Consider the following 10,796-nt stretch of genomic DNA (forward strand, 5'->3'; position numbering starts at 1 on the left):
ATATTATATTATATTTAGATAAGGGAAATAACAATGAAAGGGAAGATAACATACTTGAAAGAGGAATGTTGGAAAAGAAATAATCATAACGGAAACAAAGTTTTTCCCCCCCATACTTAAGTGAAACATTGTCCCCAATGTTTTAAAGAAAAGCGAAAAGAACAGAAAATAAAATAAATATGCTCAATTTTGCCTGCGTCCTCTTGTTCTCGGGCCCGGTGAGCGTTGACGTACTTCCAAGTCATCAAACCTGTTGAGCAAATCAGTGAACCGCTGGTCGGTTATTGCATTCCTTGCTTCCTGTTGATGTTGCATCTGGCGCATCAGTTGCATCACTTCGTTATTCTGCGCATGCATGGCATCAATAGCATCCATGATGTCATCATTAGTTGCTGGCCTTCTTCTTCGACGACGTCGGGAGGATGGACCAGTTGCATTATCGGAAGGGTTAAGCGGGGCTGACTGTTGTTCAGGACCTTGACCACCTTGCTCCATTTCTTCAAACTCGTCCGGGGCCGGGTTTGCTTGTGTAGGCTCGGTAGCTTCGGGAGCATTAAGGTCGTAGATGAATCGGTCGGGGTTGGTGACATCTGTGAGGGCAATGTTGGGTAAAACAACGCTTGGGACTTCTTGGTTATTCACCATAAGATAATACCTTCCGCCTACCCTATTTTTGATTAAGCGGCTGGAGCGACAATAGCTTATATCTATAAATAGGGGTGGGAGAGATTGTAAATTTTGAAGTCGGTCCCCTAGATTCAAACCAAATGCTATGGAGGTTATTAATCCTCCAATCACGAAAGGTTGGCGGCCTCTAGCACATAGGGTGCGGATATGGTGAAATAAGAAAGAAGCGGCGTTTACCTTTGTATCCATTGCAAAGACGCAGTGGAGGAAGAATAATTCCTTGGCATTGACTTTGCTGTTGTTGGGTCGACCGAAAATGGTGTTTTACAGAATGCGTATAAAATACCGGATGGTTGGGTTATGTATGTGTGAAGCAAGTAGTGCATCCCAATTATCGGTTTCCACACCGGATATTTTTCTAAAGAGGTCGAAGGCGTTTATGGGCAACTGTGAGTTCGGAGGGATTCTTGGGTGGACTTGGTCTCCTACAGGGAACTGTAGCATGGCACTCAACTGATCCTGGGATAGTGAGTACTCGGTGTTGAACATGCAGAAAGTTGCGGTACCGGTTAAGTACTCGTCTTCACCGGGTGGAGTGGTGTATGAATAAGAACTTAAAAATTCTAAGGTGAGTGATGGGTAGGTAGGTTGATTGTGTGTGCAAAGAAAAGTTAAATCAGCAAGCCGAAGCATCCATTGCACACCTTGAAGTAATCCTAATTCTTGTAAACAATTTAAATCAGGATACCTGGTAGAGATGACACCTCGTTGTTGAAACCGATCGAATTGCTCTCGTTGATAGTTATCATCTTCGGATCGGAAGATGATATTTCCGAATTGTTGGTTTTCCGCCATATTGATAGGTGGGTTGAAAAAAGGAAAGAGGATGCAAATGTATTTGTAGAGTGTGGTTTGTTGGAATGATGTGGTTTAGGGAGAAATGGAGTGTAGGTATTTATAGGAAAAGTTTTTGGAAGTTAGAAGAGGAGTGGGTGAGAGAAAAATAAATGTGGAGGAATGTGAGTGGGATGGAGTAAGAGGTGAATGAATGGGGAAAATAAAAAGGTGGGGGGGTAACGGTCGTGTCCCCAACGGTCACCAACGTTCACCTATTCTGGAGTTGTCACGCTCGTGACAGAAGGTGTTACGGGCGTCACATGCACTTGTGTGACGACCGTGATGGCTTGTGTGACGCTCATCACGCCAGTCAGCTTGCAACGGTCACTTACGTGGGTGCTTCATAATTTGTTTTTATTATTTTATTGTTTTTACTTTGTTTTGTTTATGTTTATTATATTTTGCTATTGTTATATTTTTGAACTGCCATGCATGCTACTCTACTACACACCATAGTGTATATATATTTTTCTCTAATAGGCTATGTAAGTAGCATACAGTAAATATCATTATTGATAATTGTAGGTACTGCATAAATAAAATTGAACCAATAATGCAATAGCTTCATAAAATAAACATAATGTAACATTTGAAGGTAAAAGAAAACATGGAAAAACAAATACTAAGATTAAAACAATGTTAAATGAAACTAAAGATTCCCTAAAACTAAAACTAATTAACTAAAAACTTCTAGCCACTTGCAGGATCTCTGGCCGGAGGAGCAAAGGCATTGACACGGCGGTCCAACTCGAGAAAATGATTTGTCATAGTGCTCATGTATTGCAGAATTTCATGTCCCATCATATTTAACTCCTCTCGCATGGCAGCTTGTTCTGACATCAAAGCTTGAATAGCGGTATTATAATCATTTCCGGGCAGATGATGTCTAAGATCAGGTATTGCTGATTCTGCGGACGGAATAGGATGAGGTGGAGAGGCTGCATCGTGGTAACCAGTTGGTGTCTGTGGATCGGACTCGGCATAAGGAATATGGTCGTCACAAATCTCATAGTCTTGGATGGATTCAACAGATCTAACAGGAGAAGGTATTCCATCCAGGTTGTAAAGCCAATTGTTTCGGTCATGAACATTAGTCATCGGACTAGGCATTGTGAATAGGTAAACAACTTGGTTATTAATTATTAATTCAAACTCTTCAGGTCCCAGATTTCTGATAAACAAAGTGTTGAAAAGGAAATGTATGTTCATAGACTCGATGCCACAAAAAGGGTTCGAGTCAAGCATGGGTTGGCGCAATCCAATAGCATTGGCAATCATAGTTATCAACCCTCCTATTTGAATCGGTGCATGGTCATCTTGAATAAGGAGGTCAAAACTCGCCAGCATATAAGTTGCACCATTCCCTGGACGGTTCTGGGAAGCACAGAATATTATGAAGAGTTCATCACATGATACTGTGGTAATGTTTGATCTCTTTCCAAAAAGAGTGTGTGCTAGGATTTTGTGGAAATAGCGAAAAGCCGGGTTATGTATGTTTCCAGAGAGAAACTCATGTTCCTCGGGGTCGTCATTACCCGTCAAACTTCCCCAAAAATGCTCAAGCTCTCTATATTCAAAAATCTATTCTTGGCTCACGGTGAATGTATCAAAAGAGGTAGGGAACCCTAAAAGGTTAGTAAACTCTTGAATGTTAAACTAATACTCCATATTGAACATCCTGAATTGAATGAAACCTCGGTTTATTCCTTTTCCATGGTTTGGTAAATAGATCAGGGAGCTAAGGAATTCTAGAGTTAGCCTTCGGTAAGTAACAAATTGTCTGCGAATAGGAGTGGTTTCCCACCCTATTTTATTCAGCAAATACAGGACACTATCTCTTAGCCCAAGTACGATCATTGCATCTTCATCAGCATAGAAGGTTGGGTGCATCTCTCTCTCAGAAAGTTCTTCAAATTTTTGTCTCTGAGCTCTCCCTCTGAATTTGATACCCATGCGGTCAATATGTGCCATCAGGTTAGAGTTAACTAAAGAAAAGAAAAACAAGAGTTTTAGTCAGGATTTGGCCAAATGCCGAAAGAAGAAAAGAAGAAAAATTTAATTAAAATAAATAATATGGAGAATGAAAACTAAATAAAATCAAAAAGAAAAGGGAATAATCAAAGGAGAAATAAAAAATAAAAATTTGTGGGTTGTCTCCCACGAAGCGCTTTGTTTAATGTCGCAAGCTCGACATAAAACTATTAAATGTTAATCTATAAATTCTGAAGACATTACGTCTAAGTGCAGGACTTGCGAGTCTTCATTGTTCTCAGCATAATGATAATGTTTTAGACGCTGCCCGTTTACGATAAATGGTTCAATAGATTTTCCTTTAATTTCTACAGCTCCACTGGGAAAGACATTGGTGATTTGGAAAGGGCCTGACCACCTAGATCGTAGCTTTCCTGGGAATAACTTAAGTCTAGAGTTAAACAATAGGACTACATCGCCTTGTTTGAAAGTTTTTCTTGATATGCGTTTATCATGCCATTTTTTCGTTCTTTCCTTGTAGATTCTGACATTCTCGTAGGCGTCTTGTCTAAGTTCCTCTAATTCGTTTATATCAAGAATTCGCTTTTCACCGGCGGCCTTATAGTTTAAATTTAAATTTTTAATAGCCCAATAGGCCTTATGTTCTAATTCTACCGGGAGGTGGCAAGATTTTCCGTAAATAAGCTTAAATGGGGTTGTTCCTATGGGAGTTTTGTAAGCGGTCCGATATGCCCATAAAGCTTCAGGTAATTTTGATGACCAGTCTTTTCTTGACGTAGCGACTGTTTTTTCCAATATCTGTTTAATTTCTCTATTAGACACTTCCACTTGTCCACTAGTTTGGGGATGGTAAGGTGTTGCTACTCGATGTTTTACACCATACTTAAACAATAGTTTTTCGAGTATCTTAGATATGAAATGCGATCCACCATCACTGACTACTATTCTTGGGACACCAAATCTTGGAAAGATTATATTCTTAAAGAGTCTAGTTACTACTCGTGTGTCGTTTGTTGGAGAAGCTATAGCTTCAATCCATTTTGATACGTAGTCAACCGCTACGAGTATGTACTTGTTACCGAAAGAAGGTGGAAAAGGTCCCATGAAATCTATTCCCCACACATCGAAAATCTCTACTTCCAAAATGCCCTTTTGTGGCATCTCGTCACGTCTAGATATGTTTCATGTGCGTTGGCATCTATCGCATTTCTTGACAGCAGCATGCACATCCTTCCATATGTTTGGCCAATAAAGACCGGCTTGTAGGATTTTAGAGCAGGTCTTGGATGTACTTGCGTGACGACCGTAAGGAGCAGAATGACAATGTTAGATTATACTTTCTATCTCTTCTTCAAGTATACACCGACGGAAAATACCATCGGGGCCTCTTTTAAAAAGTAAAGGGTCATCCCAATAATAATGTTTCAAGTCATGGAAGAATCGTTTCTTTTGCTGGTAGGATAAATTAAGTGGAACTATTCCGGCAGCTAAATAATTGGAAAAATCGGCGTACCATGGTCTAACGCATACAGCCAAGGTGGTCTCTACTTGTTCATCAACTCTATTTTCTTCCAAATTAGCTATAAGTTTATCGTACGAGAAGTCATCGTTGATCAATGTTCTTTCCGGTTCCAGATTTTCTAGTCTAGAAAGGTGATCTGCTACTACGTTTTCAATTCCTTTTTTATCTTTGATTTCCAAATCAAATTCTTGTAACAACAAGATCCACCTTAGGAGTCTAGGTTTAGCGTCCTTTTTTTTTAGGAGGTACTTAATGGCAGCGTGGTCAGTGTAAACGATTATTTTTGCTCCGACCAAGTAAGAACGAAATTTATCTAGTGCAAATACTACTGCTAGAAGTTCTTTCTCGGTTGTGGCGTAATTCATTTGTGCTTCATCTAGAGTTCTACTTGCATAATATATGACATGAAGTTTTTTATCCTTTCGTTGTCCTAAAACAGCGCCTACGGCGTAGTCACTTGCGTCACACATTATTTTGAATGGTTCATTCCAATCCGGAGTCTGCATTATGGGCGCGGAGATTAATGCTTGTTTAAGCGTTTGAAATGCTTCTAAACATTTATTGTCGAATATGAATTCAGCATCTTTCATTAATAATTCGGTTAAAGGTTTAGTTATTTTAGAGAAATCCTTAATAAATCGTCGATAAAAACCGGCATGTCCTAAGAAGCTTCGTACTTCTCTCACAGTTTTCGGAGGTTGAAGGTTTTCGATTACTTCTATTTTGGCTTTGTCTACTTCAATTCCTCTATTTGATATAATGTGTCCTAAAACAATTCCTTCTTGTACCATAAAGTGACATTTTTCCCAATTAAGTACTAGGTTTACTTTTACACATCGTTCTAGAACTCTTTCTAGGTTTTCAAGACATTCTTCGAAACTTTGCCCGCATACGGAAAAGTCATCCATAAAGACTTCCATGATATTTTCGAGAAAATCAACGAATATTGCCATCATGCACCTTTGGAAGGTTGCAGGAGCATTGCACAAGCCAAACGGCATTCGTCGATAAACGAAGGTACCAAAAGGACATGTGAATGTTGTCTTTTCTTGGTCATCAGGATGAATTGGTATTTGAAAGAAGCCTGAGTAACCGTCTAGATAGCAGAAATGAGAATGCTTTGCTAATCGTTCTAACATCTGGTCTATGAATGGTAAAGGAAAATGATCTTTTCGGGTTGCTTTGTTTAGGTTTCTATAATCAATGCACATTCTCCATCCCGATTCGATTCGTTTGGTTATAGTTTCTTCTTTTTCATTTTCGATAACTGTTATACCTCCTTTCTTTGGTACTACGTGTACAGGACTAACCCATTTGCTATCAGATATAGGATATATGATACCTGCCTCTAATAACTTCGTTACTTCCTTCTTCACTACCTCACTCAGGATCGGGTTTAGTCTCCTCTGATGTTCCCTAGAAGTTTTACAGTCTTCTTCTAGCATGATGCGATGTATACAAATAGAAGGACTTATCCCTTTAAGATCGGTGATGTTGTATCCTAGTGCGGTTGGATATTTTCTTAAGATATGTAGGAGTTTTTCGGTTTCGAGTTTTCCTAGGTCTGCATTAACTATCACTGGTCGTTCAAGTTCTGAGTCTAGGAATTCATATCTCAGATTTTTGGGAAGTGTTTTCAAGTCGAGGGTTGGTTTCTTAGGGCATTGCGTAGGATCCGATGTTATTGCTAAACAATGGTTCAGTCTGTCTTCTACACGATAGTCAGACGATTTGTCATTTTCTAACTCTGTTTCTTTTATGCATTCGTCAATGATATCCATGAAGTAACATGTGTCATCTATTGCAGGTGCTTTCAAAATTTTGGAAAGAATGAACTCAATTTTCTCTTCTCCTACTTCGAAAGTGAGTCGTCCTCGTTTTACGTCTATGATGGCACCGACTGTTGCTAAGAACGGTCTTCCCAATATAATGGGTGTAACTTCATCTTCTCTTATGTCCATAATTATAAAATCGGTTGGAATGTAGAATTGGCCTATGCGCACGAGAACGTTTTCAAGAATTCCTACAGGATATCTAACGGAACGATCTGCTAATTGCACAGACATTTTAGTTGGTCTTAATTCTCCCATTTCAAGTCTCTTGCATATGGACAAGGGCATAACACTGATACCGGCTCCTAAATCGCATAAAGCTTTGTCTATGACAAATTTTCCTATGTGACAGGGTATAGAGAAACTACCAGGATCTTTAAGTTTTGGAGGCATATTCTGGATTATAGCGCTACATTCAGCAGTGAGTGTAACGGTTTCGCTATCTTCAAGTTTCCTTTTATTATAAAGAATTTCTTTTAAGAACTTAGCATATGAGGGCATCTGTGTAATAGCTTCTGTGAAAGGAATGGTGACGTTTAATTGTTTCAGTAGGTCAACAAATTATTTAAATTGGCCCGCGTCTTTGGTTTTAATTAGTCTCTGAGGATAAGGGATAGGTGGTTTGTAAGGTGGTGGAGGTACATAAGGTTCTTTCTTTTCTACTGTTTCCTTATTACTCTCTTCCTTTTCCTTAGGTTTATTTTCTTCCTCAGTTGACTTTTTAGAGTTTTGGTTTTCAATTCTTGGATCAGATGGTCCTTCTGCCTCTGTTCCACTTCTTAATATAATTGCATGAGCGTGGCTTTTCGGGTTAGGTTGGGGTTGTCCAGGAAATGTACCAGTTAGGGCAGCAGTAGGCGCTTGTTATTGAGCTACTTGTGAGATTTGTGTTTCCATCATTTTGTTATGGGTAGCCAAGGCATCTACTTTACTTGCTAGTTGTTTAATTTGTTCGTTAGTGTGTACATTCTGGTTTAAGAAATCTTTATTGGTTTGCTGTTGAGAAGCATTCGTTAGTGTGTACATAGGTGTAGATGGGGTCGGCTTTTGATATCCAGGAGGTATAGCTGGGGCTTGATTGGGAGCTTGTCCTGGTGCGTATAAAGCATTGTTACTCTTATATGAAAAACTAGGATGGTTCTTCCAGTTTGAGTTATAGGTATGCGAGTAAGGATTTCCTTGTGCATAGTTCACCTGCTCTGCTTGGATTCCTGTTAGGAGTTGACAATCTGTAGGCGTGTGACCTTGGATTCCACAGACTTTGCAATTTTGAGTCACGGCAACCACGGTGGCTGGAGGTGATACATTTAAACTTTCAATTTTCTGGGCAAGAGCATCCACTTTTGCATTAACATGATCAAGGCTGCTTATCTCGTACATGCCACTTTTCATTTGAGGTTTTTCTACCATTGTTCGGTCGCTTCCCCACTGATAATGGTTTTGGGCCATGCTTTCGATAAGTTGATAAGCGTCAGCGTAAGGTTTATCCATAAGCGCACCACCTGCGGCGGCGTCTATTGTTAATCTTGTGTTGTATAAGAGACCATTATAGAAGGTATGAATTACTAACCAGTCCTCTAAACCATGGTGTGGACAAAGTCTCATCATGTCTTTGTATTTTTCCCATGCTTCGAAAAGAGACTCGTTATCTTTCTGTTTAAATCCATTTATCTGGGCTCTTAACATAGCTGTTTTGCTTGGAGGAAAATATCGGGCAAGAAAGACTTTCTTCAACTCATTCCATGTGGTGACTGAGTTGTAAGGAAAAGACTGAAGCCATCTTCTAGCTTTATCTCTTAACGAGAAAGGAAAAAGACGAAGTCGAATTGCCTCTGAAGTGACACCATTAGCTTTAACAGTATCAGCGTATTGAACAAATACGGATAAATGAAGGTTTGGATCCTCGGTAGGATTTCCAGAGAATTGATTCTGTTGCACTGCCTGTAACAGCGAAGGTTTAAGTTCGAAGTTGTTTGCTTCGATTGCGGGTGGAGCAATACTCGAATGCGGCTCGTCTTGCGATGGAGCGGCGTAATCTCGAAGAGCACGAGCTGGTTCTGCCATCTCGGGTATCGGCGAAGGAAGAAGATTTTTGAGATCAGGAATTTCGATTGGCGGAAGATTGTTTGCAGCACGATACTCCCGAATTCGTCGTAAGACTCGGAGATATCGTTCAACGTCGTTGATTCGTAAGTAATACGGTTCTCCTTGTGAGCGAGCATGTAGCATACAAATCAACAAAAGAAAGAAATAAAAATTGCCTTAGTCTCTACAGCGTAACGGAAGAGTTACGATATCGACTAAATAAAAGTCCCCGGCAACGGCGCCAAAAACTTGATCGCGACTTTATGAGTCTATTGGGGTATTAACTGCAAGTGCACAGTCTAATCGCGTAGTAATAAAAGATATCGATCCCACAGGGACTTATGAATCGATATACCGTTTTCTAAGGTTACTTCGTAAAGCTAAGGCGGATGATACTTTGTTGATTAGGGGAAAAAATAAAACTAAAATAAGATCTAGATTAAATATCAAATAAGCGGATATCGGTATGCAGTTCGTCGTAATTAGGGAATCAAATCTTCGTTGGTTTCGTAGTTTTAAAGTAAATCTTTTCAGTAGACACTATTGAGTTAAAAGCCTTTTCTCAAACTCTCGCTCTGTTGAATAGACTATGACTTTGTATTAACGTGCGCTGTCACTAATTAGTTAAGTCCAAAATCACTTTTTGAAAACAATAGAATCTATAGAAACTCTTTTTAAGAAAATGCTAACCATTTAAACACCCTTGTCTCAAACTCTCGCTCTGTTGACTTAGATTATATAATTAAACTTAAACGCTTAACTCTCGTCCTCACATTTAACCTTTAAAAATACTTTTTGAAAATGATTAGAATTTAATTAACTCTAAAAATTGCTTTCGCCCTGATTTAAAATTAATGTCCAATTTACACTGTCCAGTTAAAAGCTCAAACCGTCGTTCTATTGATTTTAACTTCTTTATGTCTTTTACTCTCGTACAAAAATCTTGGTATTAACTCTGTAAATTGAGACCATAAAAAGAGTGATTATGTTTTTGAACAAAATTAAACCAACTTAGTTTTGATTCCTTCATTCCGCTTACTTTACATACCGATATCTAAGTTTATTTAGCCAGACATGCTAAACAAGCCTAAACAATAATTATGCTTACATACAGCCATATCGGACAGACAGTATAAATAAATAGCAGTGCAGAGCATATATAAATTAAAACAATAAAATTAAAGAACCTGTAAAATTAAAAGAAGTCTTGATTATTCCTAGCTTCGATGCTTGAACTCTCCACCACAAACCGGTTGGATTTGTTCTTACAATCTTCGATCGGACAAGAAAATAAAAACGAAGGAATAAAATACTATGATCTAACGTAAGGTTAGATCCAGTAAAAATTACACAATAGTTTCCGGTGTAGAAACTATTGTGAGAAAATTAATTGAATGCTTCAAAATTGACTGGAAAAGAAAAGGAAATAAAAATTGCTAGGAAAGTAGAGTGCTGGAAAATAAGAAAAACAGTAAAAATAATGCGGTGCCGAAAACTGGAAAATTGAGCGAGCCCTGCAGGGTTCCACCATTGGATCTATTTATACCACTCCACCAAGTGACCGTTTCTTCCAACGTCCTTCAGTAGCTTTTGGTCACACGTCAACTGGTCAAGCGAAGAAAAGGGTGAACGTGCTTCTGTTACGCGTCAAAGCCAAAAATATAGGAATGGGGTGTGACGCTCGTCACACCTTGTGTGGCGCTCGTTACAGCATCACAGCGCCTCTCCTTGTAGTTGTGGGTTGGGCTTTAGTGGATTGCTTTTTTATCCTCTTTTTGCACCTCCTTTTCTTTCTTTTTCACGTATGCTTCAAATAGTGTGACCTGAAATAAATAGAAGGA

The 10,796-nt window shown here is 39.1% G+C and overlaps 1 non-coding gene across 1 annotated transcript; it reads left to right on the forward strand.

Annotated features, from left to right (window-relative positions):
* The first annotated feature begins 8,449 nt into the window (after window positions 1-8,449).
* Window positions 8,450-8,556, forward strand: LOC127089034 (small nucleolar RNA R71). The gene has a single exon (XR_007790814.1). It is a non-coding gene; the product is annotated as a small nucleolar RNA R71 (small nucleolar RNA).
* Window positions 8,557-10,796: the final 2,240 nt, after the last annotated feature.

This window comes from Lathyrus oleraceus, chromosome 5, assembly GCF_024323335.1.
Source record: "Lathyrus oleraceus cultivar Zhongwan6 chromosome 5, CAAS_Psat_ZW6_1.0, whole genome shotgun sequence".
NCBI classification, from domain to species: domain Eukaryota; kingdom Viridiplantae; phylum Streptophyta; class Magnoliopsida; order Fabales; family Fabaceae; genus Lathyrus; species Lathyrus oleraceus.